Below are 27,616 nucleotides of genomic sequence, written 5' to 3' on the forward strand. Positions count from 1 at the left end.
GGACAACAGATGCCAAGGATGGCCTCCAGACGTCACTGATGGTCATTCCATGGTATAGATGCTCAACTGAAGCCAGGAGTGGTGAATCGCTGACAGGACTAGACGCCAGATGCTAAAGATGACCTCCAGAACTCAGTGAGGGTTGCCCTGTGCCATAGTTGATGACCAGATATGATGAAAACATATTCAAAACTTTCGGATGGGCACAACATGCCTGCACCACCCAGATGTTTACCAGTAGACGGTGACTATGTACAAAGATTGGCTATTGGTTGTCAACAATGTCCATGAAAAGCCAGGGGTGATATCATTTGACAGTGACAGCCATCATGAATCTGGGATTCACATCACATACTAATCAGTAGATCCCAAATGCCTGTCATTAGCTTGGACTCATGACAGACACAATAACTTCCCAGCAGCCCTGCTTCCCATGAACTGGTTTACAGTTATTACAGATGATATGTTCATCATCGAGATCCAGAGAGCAAGAACATCAAAGTAGGAAACATGTAGAAGTGTTGGGACATGACAGGTCAGGGTACACTCTTTAATGTCCCACCCAAGACTCTCCTTCCTTGTCGCATTGGCCATTGACTCTTTGAGGGAAGGTGGAAGCTAGCTAGGGGCTGCTCTGACCTCTTTTTAGAGTTCAAGCTAGAAATGTCATTTTTCTTCAGTTCGCTTGAAATGGCAGTTCTGACAGTATTTCCCGTCCTTGACAGATAAACACACACAAACAGTACATGTAAACCTGGTGCTAAGGCGAATGTGTCCCACACCCACATGCAGTGTGTTTGCACTGCGCTGCGCACTCACACTGTTGTCTATCAGTAAAAGTAGGTATAGGAGTGTAACAAAGCAGTCTTCTTCCATGTTATTCCATCCTATAGCAGTGATCTTCAAACTTTTTAATGCAGCGCCTCCTTGGCAAAAACAACATTTTTCATAATTATGCTATAAAAATATTAGCTCTGAATGTATTTAGCAAATCAACCAATCAAGTTATGTTCAGTTATGGCTTTTTCTTATATAAACAAATACATGATTGACGTTATGCTGATGGCAGCCTAGACTTCCTAAACGTTTAGAGGCATCCACTGTGTGACCCTTTATCAGAAATGAGGTTGAGAGTTTGAGGAATATTTGGACCCCTCTGTCCACTCTACCACGCCATCTAATTCCACCCAGGACTTGAATTGAAAAAAAAATACAATACTGATGGCCGTTACAGAGCGGCTCACAGCCACTCTGTTTTCTTTCAGCACAGTTTTAATCCTGAAGTGTATCTCTTTTCACTAGGGGCATGACAAATGTCAATCTTGACTAGTGCTTGGGGCCCCCTGCCCTCCCGGGATCAATTCAGGCTCTCCTGAAGGGCTGTCTCTCCGTTGGAAGGCCTCTGCTGAGTAAGGCCTTGGCCAAAACAACCTACTGGTGAGATTCTCCTAGTAAGAAGAACTGTACCTACAAAAACAACAACTGTTCTAGTTTCCAAAGCAGAATCCACGCAGTCCATCGCAATACTATTTGCCGTCATTGAGTTAAAAGCCATTCAAGCAAGTGTTTTCAGTATGGCACAAATAAACGGTTAACGGCTGGCAGGCCTCCCCGCTTATAAAACATGTACAGAGCAGGTGGAAGCAGCACTGAACACATGACTTGCACACTGAACAGGTACTACACACCGGGAAGGGCAATTAATCCTTTCTTGTACACGCAGACCAAGTATGGTGTTGAAAACAGCAGTGTGAGTTTCTTCAGACGCAGACAATAGAAAGATTCATCCAAATAAAGTAGCCTCACTAGAACTTTCACCCTTCGCCCTGCCTCACCACTGGCAGCCCCTTTAGCCCTAAAACCCCCTACATCCTGCACACCACCACACCTCAGACAGTACCGTGGCAAAGAAAAGACTAACAGTTAATCGTGAACCGGCAGATGCATGCCTTTTTAAACTACGCGGGGGTAGGCAAAAACTGGGATGTGCCACAAAATACGGGGAGTGGCTTTAAACTTAAGTGCTGCTCTTGTGAGGACGGGCAGGGTTGATGTTTTTGTTCCAATGGGGTGCAAGCAGAGGAAGACGGGCACTCTTGGGGATCTGCAGCAGCAGAAATGGAGGCAGCATTACTGGAGATCTGCTGTGACACGCAGAGGTGGGAGGACGGTATTAGCGTAGGCAGTATTGTAGCTAGTTTGTCCTGGGCCCTAGTGCAAGGAATGAAATGGAGTCAAGGCGTCTTATTTATTAAAAAAAAAATAGCAATAATCAGGGTTCTGTTGGCTCCTCAGGCCTTTGGACTCTGGTGCCACTAGACATGCTGCACCAATAGCACATGGGCCTCTGAGTGAGGAGATGTTTTCACGGTCTTCTCCCCATGAATGTTCCATGACTGATGGAATGTACATGAGGTGACTACTGGCGGAATGAAGTTGAAATTGACGCTATTGCCAGTGGTGTCTTTTGCTTCACTGGTCTTGATGTGACAATAAAATTTCCTATGTATATGATTTATGACCGATTTGCGTCAGCGCTGCAGTTACTGAGTGTTAATTCCAGAAAGCCCCTGTTTTTCTACATTTTAACAAAATCCGTCATTTCTGTGCAACCTCCCTTTCAGTTATTCAAAAAGAAAGTTGCATACCTTTGGTAATGCCTTATCTGGTAGAGACTCTAGCTAACTGCAGGTTCCTTATCTTAGAATATTCCCTAGGCATCAAATTGCATCCGGAAACTTTCTGAGTAGTACCTCTCCACACCAGTATGTGGTCCATGTCCGAAGTGATGTGTGCAGTGCCTATAGAGGTGCCACACCTGCACGCTAACATCAGTTAATTTTCACAACCCTTCCATGCCAGAAGCTGAGGGCCATGAAGTTGCTGATCTACGAGTGTAAAGACACCAAGGACCACACATGGGTTACACTATAAGGAAAGATCCATTCGCAGACCAGGAAGGATTGGAGGGTCTGTAACGAATCAGCAACTAGAGTCTCTGCAAGCTAAAGCGTTACTGAAGACAAGTAAGTTGTTCATCTGATAGAGACTTCCAGCCACAGATTAATTACCTTAGAGATAGACACCCAAGCAAGACTCACCGGAGGTGGGTCTGCAACCACATTAGATCAAAAAGTCCTATAGGACCAAGCAGAAAAAATGCCAGTCACAATGGACCTGACTGTCCAGGCAGTAGTACTTAGAAAATGTGTGCAAAGAACCCCACATTACGGCTTGACCAATATCTAGGGCAGGTACTTCAAGAGCTAACACAGTGTTTGCCGCCTTAGCTTTGATGGAACATGCTTGCATGCCCTCAGGGGGTTGCTTCTTGGCCAAGACGTAGCTAATTTTGATGTAGAGCACAATCTACCGTGAGATGGCTAGTTTCTGCACAGCCTTTCCATTTGTAGCTCCAAAGTACCCAACGAAGAGTTGACTGCCCACCTCAAGCGCTCTACTACAATCGATGTAGAAAAACAATGCTCTTTTTGGGTCTAGACAGTGGAATTGCTCTTCTTATTTGGAAGGCTGAGGAGAAGAAAAGAAGATAAGCAAGGCCTACATGAAAATGTGTTACTCCTTTCGGGAGAAAGGAGTCGGCGTTCCTCAACACCAGTTTGTCTGGATAGAATGTTGTATAAGGAGGGTGCACAGAAAATGCTTACAGTTCACTGACCCACCTGGCCAATGTAATGGCCAATAGAAAAGCTGTTTTGATGGTCAATAATTGTAGCGGGCATTTGCACAAGGGCTCAAAAGGAGTACACATCAGGAAAGTTAGAAACAAGTTCAGGTCCCATTGGGCCATGATGAATAGTCCTGGAGGAAACATATATTGGACTCCTTTTAGAAACTGAGTCACAACAGTTGACTTGAAGAGAGATGGGTGGTATGGCAACCACAAGAAAGCTGATACGGCTGAAAGATATCCTTCAACAGTGCCCTGAGCAAATCCTTTCTGGGCCAATGAAAGAACAAAGCAGAGAACTTGAGACAGGGATGCAGAAACGGGATCAACATCTTTGGAAGCACATCAAGCCACCACATTTGTACCAACAGAAGGCGCATACTGTCTTGGATAAAGGACGCTTGGCAGCCAGGATGACATCACAGACTTCAGGAAAAAGACCGAAATCTGCCAGCTGCCGGTGTTCAAACTCCAAGAATAAAGGCCGAGCATGTGCAAGGTTGGGTGCAGGACTGCCCTGCTGGACAACAGAAAGTTCTCCCGGAGAAGCAGCCTGATTGGAGAACTGAGGCTCAGGCGTTTGGGACACCAGACTCTCCTTGCCCAATCCAGAGCCACAAAAATAACTTGGGCCCTTTCATTCCTGATCTTTCTCAGAACTCTGGACTGGAGTGATATCGGCAGAAAGGCGTAAAGGAGGACGGAGCGCCATTCAAGACGAAAAACATCTCAGAGAGTGAGTAGCCTTGGAAACTTCAGCGCACAGAGGTGGTGACATTTCACATTCTCAACGGTGACCAATAGATCTAACCAAGATTCTTCACAGTCTGGGAAGATACCTTGCACCACCTCTGGATGGAGATGCCATTCGTGATCCATTAGGCATAAATAGCTGAGTTTGTCTGCTCTGGCGTTCAGAGAGCCCACCCTATGTTGAACCACCAGGGAAACGCCCCGACGTTTCAGCCATTTCCTAAGACATAGGGCATTCTTGGCACAAGGCCCACAACCTCACCCCTCCCTGTTTGTTGCAATACCTCAAGATTGTGGTGTTGTCTGTGAATACCTGAATGAGCCTTCACTTTACAGAAGTAACGAAGGCTTTCAGTGCTAGAAAAATCAGTCTCTGCTCCAGCAAGTTGATGTGGAGCTAAGACCCCACCTAAATGAGAGTCCTCTGATCTCTACCTCTCCCAAATGGCTGCCCCTGCCCAAGAGTGACCCATCTGTCACTTCAGTCAGCTCTGGCTGGAGAAGAGAAAGGTGTCTGCTGCCGACCAGATTGCGGGTTCGTTAGCCACCACTACAGGTCATTTGCAGTTCTCTTTTCCTTCTGCAGGCAAGTGATGGGACAAGGGAAAACAATGGAGGATTATGTGCGAAATGGAAGTTGAGAAGGAAACTACAGGAAACATGATAGGGATGGTGTAAGGAAATGGGGTGTATTTTATGGTATGATTGTGCGACCTCACTGTGTAACACAATTACCAACCTCTTTAGCATCAGTGGGTTTAATTTCTGAAACCCTTAGCTCAACACTAGGTAACTGTGGCTCTGATCAGTCAGGCTTACACAAAGGAAAAAGTGGCAAGAATTTAAAAAAAACAACTGAAGCAGAAATACATGCACCACAAACAAAATATGTCATAAATTTATTAAAATAGACTGTATTGTTATGTATGTTTAGACACCACAACGAAAAAGATTCACCGGAGGGCTCTGGAGATACCATTACAAGGCACTGTAAATAAGCACTTTTTCACTTAACCGCAAATAAGCATTGACAAGTCCAACAAATGTATCACTTAGAAATGTTTTCAGGAAAAACGTAGGAAAGTATCAATGTGGTTATTTTTACTTACTTCAGGTGACAACTCTGGCAGGCAGCCAATCAGGGGGACCCCCCAAGCTCCTCAGAAACACTTATCTTGGAAGAGAAAGCAGCCTTCTGCAAGGTCCAGATACTTCTTTCCTTTTGATTTAGGTTCCTATTGAAGTGGGCCTGATGAAAGGGATACAGGATGCTGATTATGCTCAAGGGTGCTTTGGATGTGATGCAATCGATGACGGGTCTTTCTGCGGCTACTCCTGAATCCACAAAAATGTTGAGGCTGTTCTGGCCACAGGGGTTGATGTCCCTCAAAGTACTCTTGGTCTTGGTAGAAATCCAGTTGACTGATACTGCTATTACATCCAAATCCTCTCCCGGGTGATAATTAGTCTTCTAAGTGACCAGGCTGCAACCTGACGACTTTCCAGGGTCCAGCAGACCCGGGTGCGACTTTGAGGATCGACTTCAGGCCCCTGGTGCTGCATGGCGCCAAGTGGCAGTGATATGAAGATCTGGGCTACCAAATTGCCCCAGCAGGCTTCTTCAGCTGTTGAGGTCCTGTACTAAGACCAGGAGATCAGCCAGCTGACCCTTGGAGTCTCTTGCTTTGGCTGAGCTCCAGAGACGACTTCTCCATGAGCAGGACATGGCAGGCACAATCCCTTCTCCTTTGCTAGCCACCAGGTTTAGCAGGTGCAGTCGATGCCAGAGCAGCTTCTCTTTGCCGGTTCCTTGGTGCAGCAGAACAGTCCTTCTCCGGTCCTCTTCTCCAGTCCATCACAATATGAGTTCTTCTCCTTTGAAGCTCGCCTTTTGCACCAATACTGATGTGGCTTCCAGCCAGGGAGAAGTAACACCTCTCTCCTGCGCAGGCTCCTATTGCCCTTTTTCCTGGAGTAGTTTACACATCTGCCCAGGAGGACAGTAAGCGGTCTTGAGGATAAACCCCCATGTATAACCGTTAAGGGCATAGGAGAATAATGGCAACAAAGTGGAAACTTTGTGAAAGCTGCACACCACAACATTACCTTAATTTCAACCTGAGTATCAAGTCGGGCTTAATGTAAAAAGTAGTTTGAGACCCTGAAGTATCAACTTTAGTTACACCATTCAGGGGTCAGCATGTAACCCTGTATTCGCCAATTGGGCAACAAAGTCTTTCAATAGTAAAAATGACAGTTTTGTGTTGCAGTGGGTACACTGGGTACTATATAATAGGGACTTAAAAGTAAGTTTGCTTAGGTGAATTGGGTATAAACCAATCCAACATACACGATTTAGGATCAGGGCACTTGCACTGAGGTTTTGATAGCAGGCCTCAGGGCACTCTCGGAGTCGAAAAAACAGCAACTTAAGTCCAAAAAACTTGGAGCTGATCATACAGAAGGAGGGGCACTCATTTCTTTCAGTAGGAAGATAAGCTTCTATCCTGAAGATCCTTGCAATATAAGATTTTCCTAATGCAACTTTTGAAACGACTTGTACTACTACTACCCAAATGGCTACTCTGACTGATAACTGAATGTGCACCAAACTATTGTCTGCATGGCCTCGTTTGCCCAACAGTGGACAGTATGGAGCATGTCACTTCTAAAGAATTATTCTTTCAACTCAGATGATTCTGCAAACTATCATACAATAGCAGATGCCCCCCTGGTTTCGAATTTTTTGGAAAAAGTGGTAACTGCAAATCGTCCATCACCTTTTGGGTCATGCACTTTTGTATCATGGGCAGCTGGGTTTCCACCCTGATACAAGCAAAGAGACAACTCTACTGGATGCCAGAAAAAGATTGTCTACTTATGGTTGTGGGAGCCTACCATTTATCCACTCTATAGTTCAAACAGTTCTGGCATTTTGTGGGCTCCCATCAAGGTTTGACACTGATAATTTTCAAAATATATTCAGCTGCAGATGAGACACTTCATGCTGCAAATATCTGAAGGGGCAGACACAGATGCCAGCTTGTAAAACAAGCAAGGTAAAATCTCACATTGCATACTGCCAAATCTTAGCTAAAGTTGGATGCCACCGAGTATGCCTAGCAAAAGATAGATTCCTCATATGATTCGAAGTCTCTCAAGGTGGCATCCCTAACTAAGGAAAATAAAGTTAAAAATCTGGGGTTTGTGTGTTCAATTGTCACCTATACTTGAAACGAAAAGTGAATATGTTGAATAAAAACGTCATGTATTAATTTTTAAGTGATCTTGCACCATTCCTTGGGTGCAGTTAAGGGCAACAACAGGACGAGGGATCTCACATTCATTCCTTTAGCAGTCTATTCATTGATGCTGTAGGAAAGTACCCTCTTTTTGGCATGTTACCCCCAATTTCTGCCTGATGTCAGTGTGTTTGACTGAGTCAGTGGGATCCTGCTAATCAGGACCCCAGTGTTTATGCTCTCTCGCCTCTCAATTTTGTCACTGCATACTGGTAACCCGCTATTTCATCCCAAATTGGCATACTGGTCACCCCTATAAGTCCTTAGTAAATGGTACTTAGGTACCCAGGTCATTGTGGTTCCAAGGCATCCCTATGGGCTGCACCATTACTTTTGCCACCCATATGGAGCCCATACAAAGGCTTCTGCAGAACAACCATTGCAGCCTGCGTGAAATGGTGCATGCACCCTTTCACTGCCATTTACACTGAACCAGGTCACTTATAAGTCACCTATATGCCAGGCCTTTCAACCCCGAAGGCTGGGTGAAAATTACCTGTGTCTACGGGCACCCCTGCCCTAGCAGAGGTGCCCCTAAGTCATCCAGGACCATTTTCCTGGACTTCGTGAGTGTGGGGACACCATTTTATGCATGCACTCGACATAGGTCAATACCTATGTCCAGCTGCACAAGTAACTACAAATATGGCCATGTAAGGTGTGTAACAACGTGGAACTGTACCCCAATACTGATTCTAGTATTGGTTGTACAATTCCATGCACTCTGGGGGCTTCACAGTGGACCCCAGTACTGCCATACCAGCCTTCTGAGGTTTTCCAGGCAGCGCCAGGTGCTGCCACCTCACAGACAGGTTTCTGCCCTCCTCTTGCTTGAGCAGCTCAAGCTCAGGAAGGCAGAACAAAGCCTTTCCTTTGGGAGAAGGGAGTTACACCCTCTCCCTTTGGAAATAGGTGTTACAGGCATGGGAAGAGTAGCCTCCCAGAGCCTCTGGACATGCTTTGAAGGCCACAGATGGTGCCCTCTTTGCATAATCCAGTCTACACCGGTTCAAGGACCCCCAGAGTGCCTGCTCTGGCATGAAACTGAACAAAGGAAAGGGGAGTGACCACTCCCCTGTCCATCACCACCACAGGGGTGGTGCCCAGAGCTCCTCCAGAGTGTCCCTGGGTTTTGCCATCTTGGATTCCAAGGTGGTGGGGCACTCTGGGAGCATCTGAGTGGCCAGTGCCAGCAGGTGACGTCAGAGCCCTCCCCTGATAGGTGCTTAACTGTGTACCTGACCAATCCCCCTTTCAGGGCTATTTAGGGTCTCTCCTCTGGGTGTATTCTCAGATTAGGATTGCAAGACTCCAGCAGGAATTCTCTGCATCCTTTACTTCACCTACTACCAACAAAACTGCATCTGGACCCTCTAAAAAATCTACAAACTGCAATAAAGAAGCAAAGACGACTTCTGCAACATTGTATCTTCAGCTCCTGCCAGCAACTGCAATTGTTTCCAGGTCGTGCATCCTCCAAGGACTGCCTGTTTTCAGCCTGCACCAGAAGAATGAAGGAATCTCCCTTGAAGTGAAGGAGTCACTTCCCTGCTTTAGCAGGCACCCCTATGCAGCGATGACCGGTGGCGTGGGTCCTCTCTCCTGATGAACTGTGTGGATCCAGCAACATGGGAGGTGGACGGAAGTTGTCCCAATGGTCCTAAGGTCCAGCTTTCCAACTTTGGTGGCGGTAAGAGCTTGCCTCTCCATGCAAGACAGTACCCTGTGCATCGAGTGTTTTGCAGTTGCCACAGCTTGTGTGCAACCTTCCCCGAAGTTCTTCATGCACAGCACAGCTCAGGCCCCCAGCACTCCTTCCTGCGGCACACAGCTTCCTGAGTGGTTCTCCAGCGGCGCAGGATCCCTTTGTGTTGTGCTGAGGGGCCTCCATTGGCACCTTCTTTGTCCCCATGCTGTGGGACTCATGTGTGCGCCTCCTGGTCTTCTGAGGGCTCTCTGAGTTGCTGAGAGCCCCGTCCTGGGTAGAGGCCACCAGGTCCTTCCCGGTCCCGGGCAGTGCCATTTTCCGTTAACTGTGAGCTTTGTGTGTGCCAAGGCTTGTTGAAGGAATCCAGCGATGCACACCAGACTGCAACCTTCCATCCAGCGTGGGACATCACCTGCATCCACCAGGAACCCGCATCCGTCTTATTGGGTGCAATACTGACTGTTCTTCATTGGTGGTTCTTCTTTTGCACCTTCATCCGGGTGAACTGGAAAAGAAACAGGAATAAGATTCCCGAAGTTGCCTCTGGCCAGAGTCCAGGGAAGCAGGATATGGTAAACCAAAGGGCCCAAGTGGAGGAGAGCCCACAGGACAACATCCAAATTGGCGTCTGAAAGAAAGAAGAAAACAGAGTAGCACCATAACATCCAACAGCAGGGACAAGCAAGACAATGGTAAGTAAGGGGGGAAAACATAGGAAAATAAGCCCTATCTTACCATCAGACCCCTGTAGATGCAGTCACTCTTTCGAAGAAGCGGTCCGAACCTGCAGGATGCACTGAAGAGACTGACGAAGCCAGGCACACCTTGAGGCAGGAAGGGACACCATCCCCTATTCTGAATCGAAAAAGGCTCCAATATACTCCAGTTGCTGAGAGGGAGTCAGGTGAGACTTGTAGGGATGGCTCAGGAAACCAAAACCCTCCAAAACAGACACAGTGGTGACCATGTCCGCCAGAGACTTGTCCAGAGAGGGTGCATGGATCAGAAGGTCTTTGAGATATTGGGTGGATAAAGACACCCCTGGAACGCAGGAGACCCACCACCGGGGCCAGATTATTGGTGAAAATCCAGGAGGAGGACTTGAGCCCAAAGGGAAGAATCCAGAACTGCCTATGTTGGGAGCCCACCGCAAACCTCAGGAGCTTCGGAGAGGAGGGAGCCACCGGAACATGTAGATAGGCATCCTGATGATAGATCTTTGTCAGGAAATCCCTCAGAGAGACCAACGGAATCACCTGGCACAAAGTAGATATCCGAAAAAGTAAGGTCGGGACAAAGCGGTTCAGAAACCGCAGATCGATGATCACACAAAAATCCCCTGTGACCTTCCTGGCTATGAAGACATGGGAAGAGCAACTGTACCCCTTCTCCCGAGGAGGAACCGCCCAAAGAGCACCCTTCAGGACCAGGGAGGTGACACCATCGGAGAGGGTCAACCAATTCACCGGATCCTGAGGCTAAGTTGTCTGACGGAAGTGAGGATCTGGAAATTCTGGAGAAACGTCCAAACAAACACCCTGGGACACCACTTGAAGAACCCTGGTGTCCGGGATGGGGGCATCCCGAGCTGGATAAAACTGAGCCAGGCGCCCCCCTACGGGAGAAAAGGAGGGGGCAGCCCAGTCAGGAAGGAAGCTTCGGACTCCCCCTACCACCAGGTTGACGAGAGGCACCCCCTGAAGGAGGACCCCTATGCTGGAACCAGGAGCGGATAGCCAGGGAATCAGGCTGTCGTTTCCAAAACTGATCCTGCCCCTCCTACCACCATTCCAGACCTTAGGCTTCTGACGGAAAGGTTGAACATGTTTCTGATTTTTGTAGTACTTCCTGAGGACTTCTTCCAGTTCACCCCCAAAGAGTTTTGAACCTCCAAAGAGTATGCACAATAAACAATTCTTCTGGAAGGAATCAACCCTCCAGCCCCTGAGATGAGATGATGTTGAGCTGAAACAGAACCAGCAGTGGCCATAGCAGAAGCCCGAAGAGATTCAAAAGCAACATCCGAGAGAAACTTTACCTGAACCTCCATATGGGACAGGAAATCAGAGAAGTCCTCACTTTCCTGAATAACAGAGAAAAGGGACCGAAAATCCTTACAAGGGACTGGGAAGTATAACCCTTAGATCTCAGAACGTAAAGAGAGACTAAGACTAGTGTGAGATCTCTTGAGAGCAACCTCAACCTTCTTATCAACAGGATCAGTTGAAGTCACTTCCTTGGAAAGAAAACAAGGTTTACTCTTAAGGATGGAAATTAAAGGATCCAAAGTGAGAACCTGAGGAACGAAGTCTCCCCTTGGGAGAAAGGGTAAAGGCGACTAATAAAGCGAGGAACAGAGACTATCCAGATCCCTCCATTCACGTTGTAACAAGGATTGAACAGCAGGGATAACAAGAAGCTTGGGAAAGGAAGGTCACTGAAACTGTCGGAACCAATCACCACTAGTAGAAGGCTGCGCCAAATCCACAGGGAGCTGGAGATTGGAGGACAAATAAGAGATCACTGGTTCCAAATCCTCCTTCAAAATATATTTCCCTTTAGAAGAGGCACCAGCCGGAAACCCCAGATCATCCTCATCATAATCGGGAGACAACCATGTGGACACTAAAGAAGAGGAAGAAACAGACCAGGCAGAACCAGGAGAAGACACATGAGAAACAGGGGAAGACTGCCCATGCTGTGAATTAAAGGTGTCTGACAGCTGACGAACCATGTCCTGGAGCTGAGCATCAGGAACCGGGGGACGGTGATGGTGAACCGCACCATCACGCACCCCTTTAGGAGACAAGGCAGGAGAAAGATGGCGACTCTTCCAAGCGTACTTCCCCATGATGGCCATGTGTAGCACAGAAAAAACACACAGAATGACCGGAATAAAAAGCAGCCGAGGACCACAGGAAAGCCTGGGAAGTAAAAACAGAAGGACCCTCGGGTGAAAAAAAGACACCCGAGGGGCGGAGAAAAAGGGAACGGGGAGGTAAAGGCTGTAGCCAGCCCCCACCGCAGGATCCCAACCATAATTATAGGCAGGCCCAAAGCCAGACCAAGGAAGACACCGAGCCACCAAGTAGTGCTGGCCGCCCAAGCAGGCCAATACAAACAGCACCCAGGCCAAGGGGGTACATCACTCAGCTCAGGAACTCTCATGCAGCAGGCAACATGTAAGTTGCTGGGAATGGCCCAGTGTGGGGAAAAACCGCCAGTGGATAAACACCAAGGCACCAGCAGGCATATCAGGGGACGCTGTGCAAAGCACAAGATGCCCATCACCCCCTTCTCCCCCCACCGTGAAACAGGGCACCTCCGCAGCCCTAGAGGCACCTATGCAGCCAGAAAAAGCACCCGGGCAAATGCACCGGGAGCTCCCAACAAAAAGTAGAAACGCCTGGCAAGAAGCCAGTCAGACATTAAGCGTAAAACCTGCAGCGCCCTAGCTGACGCGAGAAAACAGGAAGCAGCGCCCATGCAGCCGCACTTACCATTAAATAAGGAAAGAAGAAACTCCAAAGGGCACCCAGCCAGCCCAAACAGCACCAGGCGTGAAGACGAAGTGCACAAAAAAAGAACAGATAGTTCTAGGGGAAAGGAGGGGCTATATACTCCTTGTCCCTCTTCCCTTTCATGGAAAGTGAAGAAGTAGCTTTCTAAAAGTGACGTGAGGAGTGAAGAGGGCACTTCACTCCGTTCAGAATGGGATACGGAGGGATGATGGGGAGGTAATGAATGGTTAGCAAATAGTTACCATTTCAGAGAAAGCTTTTTGTGTGAAAATCTTCACCATACACTGGATGCTAGTCCCAGAACGACCCACCCTCACATCTTATTAGGAAGCAGGAAACATTTAAAAAAACAATTTATAACTCATTGATTTCAAGGCAGATGTAAAAACCGGTATGCCAACCCAAGAAACATATGGTCTAGGCTCTTTAAACACCATTGTATTGCCCAGATTAGTATAATAATAGGAACTAGTTGACGAGTATTCAATAAGATCCTTTTCTAAATACTTCACTAGACAGCTCTATCCTACCCAAACCCTAATTCATATGAAGCACTACAAAACACAACCATAAAAAATGCCTATAAGACCACCTTGAGGTTGGTCAGAATTCCATAAGCATATTAAGGGCCCAGGCTTAGAGTTGTGGGATCACACGAGGGCTAGAAATATGTAACAGAAATTATCGAAACATAATGTAACAAAAAAGAAATAAATTATTCATACTGAAGGAATCACACAGTAAAATTACAAAAAGCCTAGGAATAATACCCTCTGTTCATGCTTACAAGTTTAATAAAAACTGCACAAACAACATACATTGGACAAATATATTACTGAACTATAAATTTAAATGGTATTCACAAAATGTACACATTTTGATTAATCAACTCTCCTGATCTGAGGCACAGTGAAACCCTTCATTCTACCAAGATCAATCATTTCAACTAATTTGTACACTCTGAACTGCAATTTAAAATCTATTTTGTCAGAGACATGTCTGAATAGTCAGAAGCCCTCGCAAAATATAGTCTAAACCCTTTTAAACTACCTACTTATGCCATAATATGCTGCATCAAGTTTAAAATCAAACTAATCTTTTGCAACTTACTTAAAAGTAGGACATTCACATTTTAAAACTGTCAGACTGTTTTCTAGCACGGATTCGCACTAGACACGGTTTTTGGTACATGGCTTGTAGGTGGCAAATACAGATGTTGCGCCCACACCAGGATGCAGCAAAACATGTAGGTGTTTTCAAAGAAAGAATACGCTTTGTGGTAGTTGTTTCAAGTCGTCCGTGCAGACTGTTGGTTTTTATGAAGCACGAAAGCACGGTAATCCGTCTTAAACGTTTCTCATTAGAGAAATGTCCAAGGCCTTCAACAGGGCCAGTGCCAAGATTTTTGCCGCTCCTGACAAAGAGACATTTTGTTGTCCCTCCAAACGCACCAGGGCCGTAGCTGATGCTTGTTTGGTAAATATTCAAAATAGGTAAGGCTTCAATACAGCTAAATAGGAAAATGAAGGCAAACCGGCTGTGTTGTGAAATGTTGTATTTGCATTACATAACACATAAGCAAGTTATGAGTCTCAAAGTGCAATCACAGCAATAAACAATGACTCATGTCAATGCGAATAAGCAGGCAGTAAAGAGCTATAGCAAGGAGAATGTTTTCACAGGTTATAAAGTATTCTTTATCAATCGATCCCAATGTTTCAAAATAAATTTTTTTCCCTAGATGAACTAAAGGACAGCACTAACTTAAGCACTCGTAAATATGCAATGCTTCCTGATACCAATGAGTTGTCTCTGAAGTTGTTACTGTTGTCTCCAGAAGATATTTTAGGAAGAGCTCTGCCTGACCCAGTGTGAAATAATACAGTCATGGTCGTTTACTGGAGACGCTTACTCCAAGACACTGCTGGGGTAGCATCACACTGTAAAAAGTACCCAATATTAAATCAGTTCTCCCAGTCCTCAAAAGTAGGTTGCTCGTAGCGCCAGGTTGAGGTAGACAAGGGTATTATGGTGGTAAGGGTATTTTGGTAGATATCGGTCGGCGCACAACTAGTGCTGCTGGTGGTCCACCCTAACAGTTGCAGAAGTATTGTGAGTACCGGGAGACACGGAGATAAACAGGGAGGAAGCAAAGAGTCTCACACTGGGATAAACTCCTTTTCTATTCGGAGTCCTCTATGATGACGAGACTAGGCACGAAGTTGAAGGAATAGAAAGGTAGTCTATAGAAATGGGTCCTGCTGGCAAATGAGCAGGCCACAACTTACCACCAACAAAAGTACTCCACAAAAGTCAATGAACAAGATCTGAAAGATTTGCAAATTAAGCCTTGACCCGGATCTTTTCTGAGGGTGACACACTCCAAACTGAGCAAACATTTAAGGGTAAACTAGGACCAGTGGCGTAGCATGGGGGGTGCAGGGGGGGCCGGCCGCACCGGGCGCAACATCTGGGGGGGGGCGCGCTCGCATTCGCAGCTCTCTGCCCCTGCCTGGCTCACTCACGCAAATTACTTGCCTTGCCCCGGGTGCTGACAACCCACGCTACGCCACTGACTAGGACCCAATATTATTATCACAACATGATTACTAAACTTTACCACTTATACCAATGACAAAATCCATAAAAACATCTTTAAATCTCTCTGGCGTCTGCACAGCTCTTCCATCCTGTGTCAAAACCGCACACCCACAGACCACTATTTTTCCTTGAGAAGGCTCCAACACTCTCCACCTCACCTGGAAGCCCCTCTTCTCTTCGATGTTCTTTGCCAACCACAAGAACTCTGCTTTTTCTGTGCCACTCAACGTTTCTTGCTATCCATGCACTTTCCGAATCATTAAATAACTCTTTAAATGTTGACAATCCTTTTTCACCCAACAAGGTCTCATGACTTTTTACCCACTCTTCTGCATTTGATTCCAATGGCTGGACTGCATGATATTTATCTAACTTAGGGCCATATGTACAAACACATGTTCCCATTGACACAGAATGGGAAAATCCCTTTGCTACATCTGGCCCTTAATGTTTTCCTCCACTTGTGTCGATGCAATTCACATGCAGCTCATGTTCAACCTTCCCTCGTTTCTTCAGCCACGCATGTACCAACGTGACATTAGGATTCACGTTCTCCAAAAGAGAAAAAAAGACCCTGCAATGTAATAAGGAGTCAAATAGGAACCATCGCATTTCTCTTTTAACCATCTCTCCCCATATCAGTTTCCACAGCTGTGTGACTAGCTTCACAAATAACTACATTAACTCATATAACTAACCTATTGACTTGAACAACAGAGGTCCCTTTTCTGAATACCAATAAGGTAAATACATCTTTTTATTGATCGAAACACCTGATTGTCGGCATAAACGTGGGTAAACTTTGCTTCAAACATCCTTCCCGCATAAAAAGGAAAATGATCTCCGCTCTTGACACACACAGCAACCCACAGAATATCGAAAGGACCCAAAAATCTAACAGGATGAACGACAGTCGCCATCTTGCACTTTAAACTCTTACCGAAATGTTAACACTATACAGCTTCTCAAAAATCGAGACCGTATACAACCCATGCAAGGTCACCAAAACACCTAACTTTTCAGTCTTTTAGCTGCGTTGCACAGAGATCTAATTTATGAGTTTTCTTCATAAATATACACCACATCTGGAGACACGGCTTTGTTTTCTGGTCAAGGCATTGTTCTCAAATAACAGCAACAGTGCATTGACTTTTCAAGTGCCAGTGGGTCAGACAGACACTAATAATATGTACCCAAATTCACTCACAGAATTCTAATCCTGACCCCTCATTAAACTTTTACTATTATTTACCAGAATTTCAAATATAAACACATGAAGTATTGTATCAGATATCGGATTAAGTTAGAACGCTTCAAAAGCGCTACGTCTTGCTAATTATGGGGCAGCGCTGACATGGCTAGAGGAAAAGGTGGAGGTCTGGAACGCTTTGCCACTTTCGTTGACTGGTCGCATTGCTATTGCCAAGATGGTGGTACTCCCTAAATTTCTGTATTTGTTCGTGAATCTTCCCCTTCCACTTGCTAGGGGCTATTTCCGGCGCCTGCGATCTGCGCTTATTCGGCTGGCGTGGGCGGGGCGGCAGCCGCGTATCGCTTGGGAGAAAATGACGATGCCATTTGAACGGGGCGGACTGGCAGCCCCAGACCTGGAGTTATATTATCACTGTGCTCAGGCGCATTTTGCGTACTACTGGCTGAATCCGACCCGTTATATGCCACACCTGGCACCTGAAAGTGATTCTGTCTGGCCTGATGGCTTGGTATGCGTGCTCGGTGGGCGGGTTCCACCCCGCTCTAGGGGAATCGACACAGTCGCCTGCGCGGCGGGAGCGTGGAGAGCGCTGATGCAGCGGTCTGGGGTTTCTGTACCCTTTGCTCCTTCGCTGCCTGTTATGGCAGTTGCTGATGCTCAGATGTTCCGTGATGGAGGGGTGCGCGGGTTTCTACGAGACGCTGGCTTGATGGTGCTGGGAGACTGGATGGTGGACGGTCGGCTGTTGGATATTCCCGATGCACTTTCGGACTGTGATGGTACTCCGTTGCAATGTTTTTGCGCTCTCCGGATCCGCGCTTTGCTGCAAGATCGATTTTTTGAAGCGCCGGGTGCTCCCTTGGAGTTTCGTGCTCTGGAGGTACTTTGCAGAACGAGATCCCCCTCTAAGCTAATAACAAAGCTGTATAATGCTATGCAGGAGCAGGGGGTGGCCTTGTGGTGTCCTCTAGGACTGCATGGGAGAGAGATGTGGGGGAGCCTATCCCGGAGGCAATGTGGCGTAGCTGTTGTGCTCACATGAGGGCACTATCCCCGAATTACAGACTGCGCTTGCTGCATTTTAAGTTTCTGCACCGACTATATTATACGCCCAAGAGACTACATTCCATGGGGTTGCTAGCGGATACATGCTGCGCTCGCTGCGGGGCTCAAGATGCGGGCTTCTTGCATCTAGCATGGGAGTGCGCGGAAGTGTATAAGTTCTGGGAGGAGATAAGATGGTCGATTGCTGAAATGATAGAGGTGGAGGTACCCCTCTCCCCTAAGATAGCGCTGTTGGGATATATGGATGAGGTTCAGGGCCCGCATAGACGTTTGGTGGGCCTTCTCATGCTGCTGGCTAAGCGTAGAGTTGCTATGTGTTGGGGTCGGGGGAGAGCTCCTCGTAGGTCCGACTGGTTACGAGATGCTGCTTTTTGCCATGATCAGCTGTTAGTATTTTGGGAACTTATGCCAGAGGGGTCCCGCCCCAAAGATATTTGGGCCCCTCTAAATGAATATCTGGCGACACAGTGTGCTGCGTGACTGATGGCTCCCATTTGCGCGGTTCACTCCCCCTCAGATCATGTGGGTTACCTTGTTGTATGATAATCCTGCGCGATGTGACTGTGTGCTCCACCTGCCTTTTTAGTGGTTCTAGCAATTGTTACTTTCTGCAGTTCTTCCTGCTCGACGATGTTAGATTATTACCATTGGCGTGTATGTCCTTGTCCTACGTTGGGGCGGCGGACTTCTACGCTCCTCCGGTGTGGAGGCTCCTTTTTGGAACGGATACCTCGATATCAGCATATAGAGAGAGACTCTAGCAGAGAGCCGCTTGCGACTTGGGATACTACAGTAGCTGTATGGTCTGTAATGGTTCTCATCTATCCCTATCCTCTCGTAGAGAGATCTGCTGTATTAATGTATGTTTCTTTGGTTTGTGTTCAAATGAATAAATAAAAAAAAAATAAAAAAATAAAAAAAAAATTGTTAGAACGCTTCAAATCGAGAACACATTTAAAAGTAAATCGAATACATTTGTATCACATTATTGCTAGACTGTTCTTAGTACCAGTGGGGCACAATAGTTCTCCCAGTTCTCCTACATATTTTTAAACCTGTATTTTATCCTTATGTGAATTAATGTTTTTGGTATTCATTCTTAAATTAAGCAGTCGGTATCCAAATAACTTTAACCCCTAAGCTGCTTAAGCTTTTCCACCATCGGTGCAAACACCATTTTTTGATGTCTGGACGTGCCTCTTTTTTTTCTTTGTAAACATGGGGCACGGGTGGGGGAATCAACATGGATGTGCGGATGGAGGGAAAGAGAAAACAAAGAGAGCGCAAAGTGAAGCAAACAGGTGTAAGAAAGCAACAGAGTGGATGAGCAGCAGCACACAGGCAAGAAAGCAATGAGGACGAGAGCACAGCATGGAGGCGGGTGGGAAGAAGCACAAGAGTGACAGAGGAACACAGTGGGAGAGAACTATATGATGGAAACGGCTCGAAAACACATTCCCTTTCATGGAATGCTTAACTTAAAAAGAAAAAAAATAGCGTTTGAAGAGCAAGCAGAGTTAACATAAAAACTGTCAATCAAAAGAGGTGGAAAGGAGGCTCTGCTACATGGAACAGACAAACAAACAGGTTACTTAACTTCAGATATGCCTTTTCTGGTAGAGACTTTATCTAACTGCTGATTCCTCACCTTGTGAATTTCTACACCGGTACCTGACTGGATATGTAAACTTTTCAGCAATTCCCTCTTGCGTTGACGAGGATGTGTGTGGCTCCGTCCACTCTGGATATGACATCGGGGTCCCATATATGCACCACCACCGTGCACTGACATCAGTTTCTTTCTGAGCTCTGTATGCATTGTGGAGCACTGAGCTATGAAAATCAGATAATGCATTGTGTAAAACTTTAGATTTGCATCTTACAAATGGACAGCATGAGTTCTTTCAACAGTATGGGGAGGAGGGAGGGTTGGACCCTCAAATACATCATAAATAAAATGATGTAAGGTCAGTCTGATGTCATCCAGAACAGACCAGGATATCTTGCAGGACAGATTGGGCAATACATCCATTCAGCCGGACCTGGCTACAAAGGCATTAATGCTTCATGAATGTGTGGAGGAATGCCCACGTTGGTAAATGTCCAGAATGCATAGTGTGTGCAAGTACGTACCCAAGAGGCATAAGGTGTTGATAGACCTAACTCGCACTGGAAAGCATGCGTTTCATGAATGTTTCCATTTGTTCTGATTCTTGTTCAGGTCGGATCATAAGAAAGGCATTAGATTTCTGGCAGCTGCTAGAAACCTGTAACTCTATACACTCCCAGTAGAGTGCTAGAGCAGAAAATCTGGATCCCCAAGAGTAGGCCCGGGTCATCCTGCCACTTACCTATTCATTGGGTGGTAAGGTCCTGATTTTGCCTAGGTGCCCACCACAACATCCATTAGGGCCTCATTAAAGGTAATAGAGTTTCCTAGTTGGTCTGAGGTGAGTTCTGAACTGTGGTGCAGGGGAAGGGGAGGAGGAGGGATGTTGGGTGGATGCACTACCCTTTCCTCTGGTTTTGCCTGGGTACTGTCTGACCAACGGGCTTGGTTGTTGCTGGTTTGGTTTTGAGGCTGGTATAGCTGCCACTGTCAAAATAAGAATCCCCTTGAGAAGCCATGAAAATGTCAAAATTGGCAAAAATCTCTTGAAGGGGGACCTTGAAGGCTAAGTCAATCTTGTTCCCGAATAAGCACACTCCATCAAAGAGCAGGCCCACCCCGTTTGCCAGGAATTCAGGGAAAAAGCTGGATATGTGGGGAGAGGCATGCCTCCAGATATATGGTGAACTGCCCATAGCCTTGAATACCATGTCAGCAGTGTCCAGTCCTGATTTATTAATATGGTGGGCGGACTCCTGCAAGTCTTGAATCACCCCATGGAAGTGTCCTGTCATATCTTCTGGCTCATGAGGCACCACCATTTCAGCCATATCACATAAGGTGTGAAAATAGCGTGCAAGGAGACTATTAGCATTAACAGAGTTCAGTGCCATACTTCCAAGTGAGATCTTTCTTTTTCCATTAGTTCCCAAGGCATTTTGACTCTCGAGCTGAGGGGACCATTGGACAGGTTCCTGATGGTTGCCCTGAAAAGCAGGATGTCGGGATGACTAGGCTTTCAAGTGAAGGGTGGGTTGCTAAAAAAAGGGTGGGTCACCTAGAGCTAGACGATAACGGTGCACCACTAGCATACGGACTCCCCTGGGCCATGACAAAAGTTCTGTGAAGCCATCACCAAACTGATTGCCACACAAGCTATCGACACAGAACACTACATCTTCCTCAGAGACCTGAACTTCCAACTCGATGACCCTAATAACACCAACACCACCAATCTCCTGGACAGCATGAACATAATCATTTGTCACTGACCCCATGCACATTGCTGAACATACACATGACCCCATCGTCACATCCAGTCTCCTTCGGTACTCACCTGGACTGACCACTCCATCTTACACTTCAAATTCACATCAGTCCACTGCAACACAGCCAGGACAGCCCACACTTCCCATCGAGGCTAGGGCAAGATTTCCAAAGCACAGAGTTGTGACACCCTCAACACTCACCGCCCAGACATCCCAACAGAGAGAGCTGTCAGAAATGTCCTAACATGGATTTCAAATAGCGCAGACACTGTTACCTCCCTTTCAAACCGAGCAAACCCAACAACTACGCCAAGCAAGCTGGTACTCACCAGAACTTAGAACTGCCAAGTGCAAGCAACTCGAAAAAAAGATGATGCTCCTCTAAGGACCCCATCGACCGATCTGCTTTCAGGAACTCAGCCTTTACCACAAATGCATCGATAATACCAGAAAACAAGCCCTAGCTACCTGCATTCAAACCAGTTCCAACCGCAGCAAAGTGTTTTTCAAGATCGTCAACTAATTCTCCAAAGCATCGGCATCGGAGAAATTCACCACCCCTACAGGGAATGTATGCAACTCCCACCCTGACTTTTTAAATGATCAAATAGCCACCATCTACAAAAACTATGCTTCCCAACCCTCGGTTGCCAACACCATCAATCTCCTAGACCCCTGGGACACCAACAGCCTTCCGAATCCTCCAGGCCCCTTCACCAACTGCACCATCACCAACTGGTAACATAATATTACACAGGACACTGCCGACCTCATTTGATCCATCTACTACGGATCCCCCACGGACCCTTGCCCTCACCACTTGTTCAACCTAGGCATCAGCACTATCACCAGCAAACTCACCGACATCATCAACTCCTCTGTGAGCTCAGCCACCTACCCAGAAGACTGGAAACATGCATGAGTAAAACCTCTGCTCAAAAAAAATCTACGGATCCCAACAAACTAAAAAACTTCAGGCCATACCCACTGCTCCCGTTCCCAGCAAAAGTACTCGAAAAAGTCATAAACCAACAGCTTACGTCCTATCTAGAAGGCAACAATCGCCAGGACACGTCACGATCCAGCTTCTGGTCTAACGACAGCACAGAATCCTCTCTCAGCTACGGACAATGTCAGACTTCTCCTGGACCAAGGAAACTAAGCTGCCCTCATCCTCCTCGACCTCTCTGCAGCCTTCAACACAGTCTTCTACCACACTTCGCTCACAAGGCTCCACCGAACCAGAATCAGAGGAAAAGCCCTTAAATGGATTGCCTCTTTTCTTCCAGGCAGAACTCAGAGTCCACCTCTCCCCCTTCACCTCAAAACCCAAGGACATCATCTGCTGCATTCCCCTAGGGACCATCACTCAGCCCCACCCTCTGCACCACCTACATGACCCTCTGGCTGACATCATCAGAAACCACAGACTTAACATAATCTCCCTATGCATATGACATGCAGCTCGTCATCTTGCTCTCCAAAGACACCTCAACAACAGGTCCCAACTTCCACAATTGCATGAACAGCATTGCAAAATGAATGAAGGACAGATGCCTCAAACTCAACACCAACAAGACAGAGGAACTACAGTTCAGTAACACCACCTCACCTTGGGGCGACTCCTGGTGGCCAGCCGAGCTGGGACCTAATAGTGTGCTATACAAATACGATGATTGATTGATTGATTGGTTAAACATTGGGAGGCTGTAAGGTGCCATGGGACAAGAAGGCTTGCCAGAAGGCGCAGATGCTCTTGCAAAGATTGAGTACATGGTGTTCAGAAATGCCACCAGATCCAACCCTGGAGCTGGAAATTCAGAAAAGGATGGAGCTGGCGTCAGGAACACATGTTGTGAAGGCCCTGGTACCGATGGTTCCGGAAAGGATGGAAGCAGCACCGTTGGAGGATGAGGTGGATCTGTGGCGGGGTCTAGTGGAGTCACTGAAGTAGGGCTGCTCAAAGAGGCATTGACTGGCTTCATGACCACTAACTCCAGTTCAGTGGATGGAGATCATGTAGGAGTTGGAGGGCGTTGTGTATACACATTGTGCATATTTTTTATGTTTCTTGTGTCTCCTTTTCCTCCCACTTGCAGAGTGAGAGAAGGGTGACCTGGAGCGAGGTCATGGCAGTTGCCAATCATGATTTTCCTCCCTGGCATGGGACATGAAAAGTTTTGCCTCCCACTCTTTGATTGCCTTGGAGAGCATGCTTCAAACAGAAAAACAGGCACAGGTGTAGTGTCGTGACCCAAGGCACCAGAAGCAGGTGGAATGGGGGTCTTTAATGGAAATCGGTCATCACTGTCCCTACATGACTTAAACCCTTATTTCTTTGGAGGAGACAATACTGCACAAATAGCTTTCTGTGAGAAAAATTGCTCGAGACAGCAAGCTCCAGATTTATGTTGGAGGCTTGGAAAGATGGGAACTGATATCGTCACCCGGGTGGACGCTCTATTGCTTTGGCAATGACACATGATGCCACTTCCAGTGTCTATACAAAGCCAGAGCCCCCTACCGGTGACGTGAGAGCTTTGACGTTTGAACGCCTGGGATTGTTCTACCGGTGAGGGATCTGTGGGTAGAAATATCCATTAGTAATATTTCTTACTAAAGTTTTACTTTGTAGATGGACACCTCTATACTTTATGAAATTGACAGGACCTCACAGAATTCTATTCTATCGCTATGCGACTGTATTTACACATCGTGTGAAACGGTTCCTACTTGAAGCACTCTACTTACCCCTTGTACCGCTCACTCCAGATGTACAACTGCTAATAAATAAGCAAACAAATAAAACCACCAAACCCCTCTCCAGGTTTCTACACCTGCCTCTTCAACTTAGTACCAACTATCTCTAGGAAGGACTCAAAGCTCCTTGATGAACCACTTTAACGCGGATTAACGCTAGCTTATTTCACAGAAAAAGGTTCATGGCAAAACAATGGCAATCCATCCAAACACAACGCTTTGCGTGTAAATAAACCTTTAACGACATAAATATTTGGCACACCGTTTATATGCATGTGTTTGAAGCGTGGACTGGAAAACTGGGTAGTCAGGTCGCCGATCTGAACGTTCTTGCTTTTTAGGGGTGAGCACTGAGGAATGAAAACTGGTGCCTAGGGTGACAAGTGAGGTCTCCAAAGCATAAGTAAAAACCCTGCTCCAAGCGCACAATACATGAAAGAAATACTCAGAAAGCAGTGTACGTGATTCTCTCCGTAAGTATTTCTAAGTAACATGTCAGCCCACAAAAATGTCCAAAACAAGCTATGTTGCCAAGTAACGACCTGTACCACGAATCTCTATCGGTTTCCACCACTGCTGACATTCACAGCTCTATTATGTTTGTTATGTCGTTGGCATTAACGAAATGTGTTCAGTTTGCCATTTCATATAACAAAATAGTGCTTTAAAAATGTATATATTAGTTAATTATTTTGTATCTAACGGAGAACGTTATAAACTCTGCATTTGTACAAAATTATCTTGCTATGCAGGTTTTCTCAAACGGGTATATTAGTTGCTGCAAACACTCAAAGGAAAAGACGTTTTTTATGCTTTTAATGGAACCAGAGCGCTGGATGTCACAGTCACTTGTTTCTCTTGTTTTTGTAGACTCTTTGGGGTTTGTGTGGGTGTTTGGTGAGAGAAAAGGTCATCTGCCAACTGTTTTCGAGAAAGTAAAGCAAGTTACCCAATGAAAGACAAAACCAAAAGAAATATTGAACCAAAGTCGATTGTGACTATTACTATTGAAACTGTGCTGTAAATTTATTGTACTGCGTAATGCGCGTGTTACAATAATTTCACGTCTGCATGAAGGAAATCTATTTCTTGATGCTTCAGAGTATACACGGTGACTCCTCGATACCATAATAAAGAGGGATTTCAACCACTATATAGCATAGAAATCCCTTGGAACAATCACAACAATTCAACCAAAAGCTCACCATATCACCGCACGACGTTCCCAATCCCACCACCCACACCATCCCAGCTGTATTCCGCAATAAGATTCATATAATTTTCACCCTTGGCAACAGCTATGAGAACCTGATCTCGCCATCTGCTACCAATCCCAAATGAGGCGAAAGCACCCTCCTTCCCAACAACGAGAAGGCAGGTTCTTTTCCGTGAGGCACCACACTTCCAAACTCAACCCGGAGCACCCCGTTGGCACTCCACAGTCACTCGCAGCCTTACCTTTAAAAAATGCTTACGCGGCCTACAGCCCTGAGGTCAGTAAGCCGTCAAATCATATCCGCCCATGTCATGAGGGCATCCCCAACTTTTTGTCCTGTCGCACTGCTTCATCATTATTTCCTTAGCTATGGTCGATTCTATCATATTTTGAGTCCATCTATTTGTGGTGACTGCACACTGAGCCGTCCACTGCATACCTATAATCCCTTTTGCTAATACCAATCCAAATGGCCGAAATTCCTGGCCATTTTCCCTTTTTTAAGTAGCAATCCCAGTAGACAATGCTGAATCGTGCCCTGCATCTGGATACCTGTTGCCCCCCCACGCACACACTATCCCATTCCACATCAGTAATGATATTCGTGACAACCCCCTGATACTTGCCCCACATGCCAGGTTCTCAAATAGTCTACCCGCTCGGAGAATACCAGTTCTCATACTTCTCACAAAAAAAATAAAAAAAAAATAACACTGTTTGCTTTATCAATGCTTCATTGTTAGTTTCAAGAGTTCGCAGTACAGCTGAAATATCGCACCTCTAGTTCTTATTTTATGTTTATTTAAAAAAACTATGATACACTTTCTCCAAAACAATATTTGTTACCTTTAAATAAACGTCACCCGAGCTATCACGAATATGACACAACATACTTCTAGTTTGTAAAAATGCATCTTCATCAGGTCCATTCTAATGACATATCAGTACTTTACCCTCAAATCTAAACAGGGTTTGGCAAAGGCAATGGGTCTGGCTCTGAAGTGTTAAAGTATGCAAATTGCGTTAGTGCATTCTTGTGTCTTCATGGATTGCTACATTAAAGCCAGACCTACTGGCTTTGCAATGGTTGTTTTGTTTTCAACAATTGGACTTTGTGCCCTTAGGCATGTGGGTTTATATTTATTTGCGTACACAAATACATGTACACATATAACCATGTGTGTACATGTAATTGTGTCCGCACACGATCCCTGTCTAAAACACTGAACTCGGCATCGGCAAAGCCAATAGGTTTCGGCTCAGCAGAGCATATGGATCTACTGATGTCTTTTATCAGTTATCGACGCATGGGTGGAAATCTAGAAATGGGTTTTATGTTAAAAAAAAAAAAAAACCTGTTCCGAGAAAGTTAAGTTGCCTTCTAATGCATTCACACGTCACATAAATACACATGCATTGTAACACAAGCGGTAATTTTTAGATTGAGCGTGCAAGTGCTTTGACCTCTTGTAAGTATTGTGGGCTTTTTACCACGCCCAACTAATGCCGATCAGTTTCATTCATTCCTGGGATTGCCTTTGAAAATGCACTTGATGTCATTGGTAATTGCTTTACGTCTGTCCAGCCTTGAGGCTGTTTTTGTCACGCCTTGCAGACTGCCCCAGTTATATGTATTATTGCTCGATTGCGGATATACTTCAATGTGGGCAAACTATTTATTTCGTCTCTCCCCTTTGTACTGCATGGTGGCTATGAGGCTCACTGTCGAGCAGGCACAACAGCGTGAACTCGATCAGCGGTATTGAAGAGTTCGTCATATTTTTCACAGTTACCTAATCAGAGATATTTCTTCTGGCTCTCCCCTTAAGACACTTGAAATTGGTAAATGCTTTACATAAAACAGAAATCCTCAACGGAAAGCAGCTCTCCCGGCACAGCAGGAGAGCCAATACTACAATAGGAAAACTCGACCCATAATGCTTTGCAAGCATTCTTTTTTGCAACAGTCACTCCGCCTGCGGTGGTCCTAGGACAGTAAGACCACCACCAAAATGTTCAGCATGACGCAGTCTTTCTGGTTTCTAGATTATCTTTGGGTCCCCACAATAGGTTAGTGGGGACCCCAAAATAATAACCCCTCCTGCCATTCAGTGTCTATTTAACAACTGCCAGCCAAGTACCTAACGGATAAGTTCTTGGCTGCGGCGCTGAGGTGCTAAGGACTTAACCATTACATCCTGGACCTCACTCATGGGGGGGAGCACAGGGCAGGGGTGGAAGGGGAATCGCTTCCCCTTCCAGCCCAACCACTCCCCATAGAATGACATCATCAGGGGGTGCCGGTAAGCCATTTGCTTCCAGTGTGTCCAAGGAGTAGGAGGTAAGTTTCTCCTTCGGGGTGGGGGGGTTGGGGATTGCCATAAAAGAGGCATCCGGGAAAAGGAAAG

General features: G+C 46.1%; 1 protein-coding gene across 1 annotated transcript in view; it reads right to left on the bottom strand.

Moving 5' to 3' along the window:
- ACOXL (acyl-CoA oxidase like) overlaps window positions 1–27,616 on the bottom strand; it is a 981,865-nt gene that overhangs the window by 188,779 nt on the left and 765,470 nt on the right. The window lies entirely within an intron of this gene.

This window comes from Pleurodeles waltl, chromosome 5, assembly GCF_031143425.1.
Source record: "Pleurodeles waltl isolate 20211129_DDA chromosome 5, aPleWal1.hap1.20221129, whole genome shotgun sequence".
NCBI classification, from domain to species: Eukaryota; Metazoa; Chordata; class Amphibia; order Caudata; family Salamandridae; genus Pleurodeles; species Pleurodeles waltl.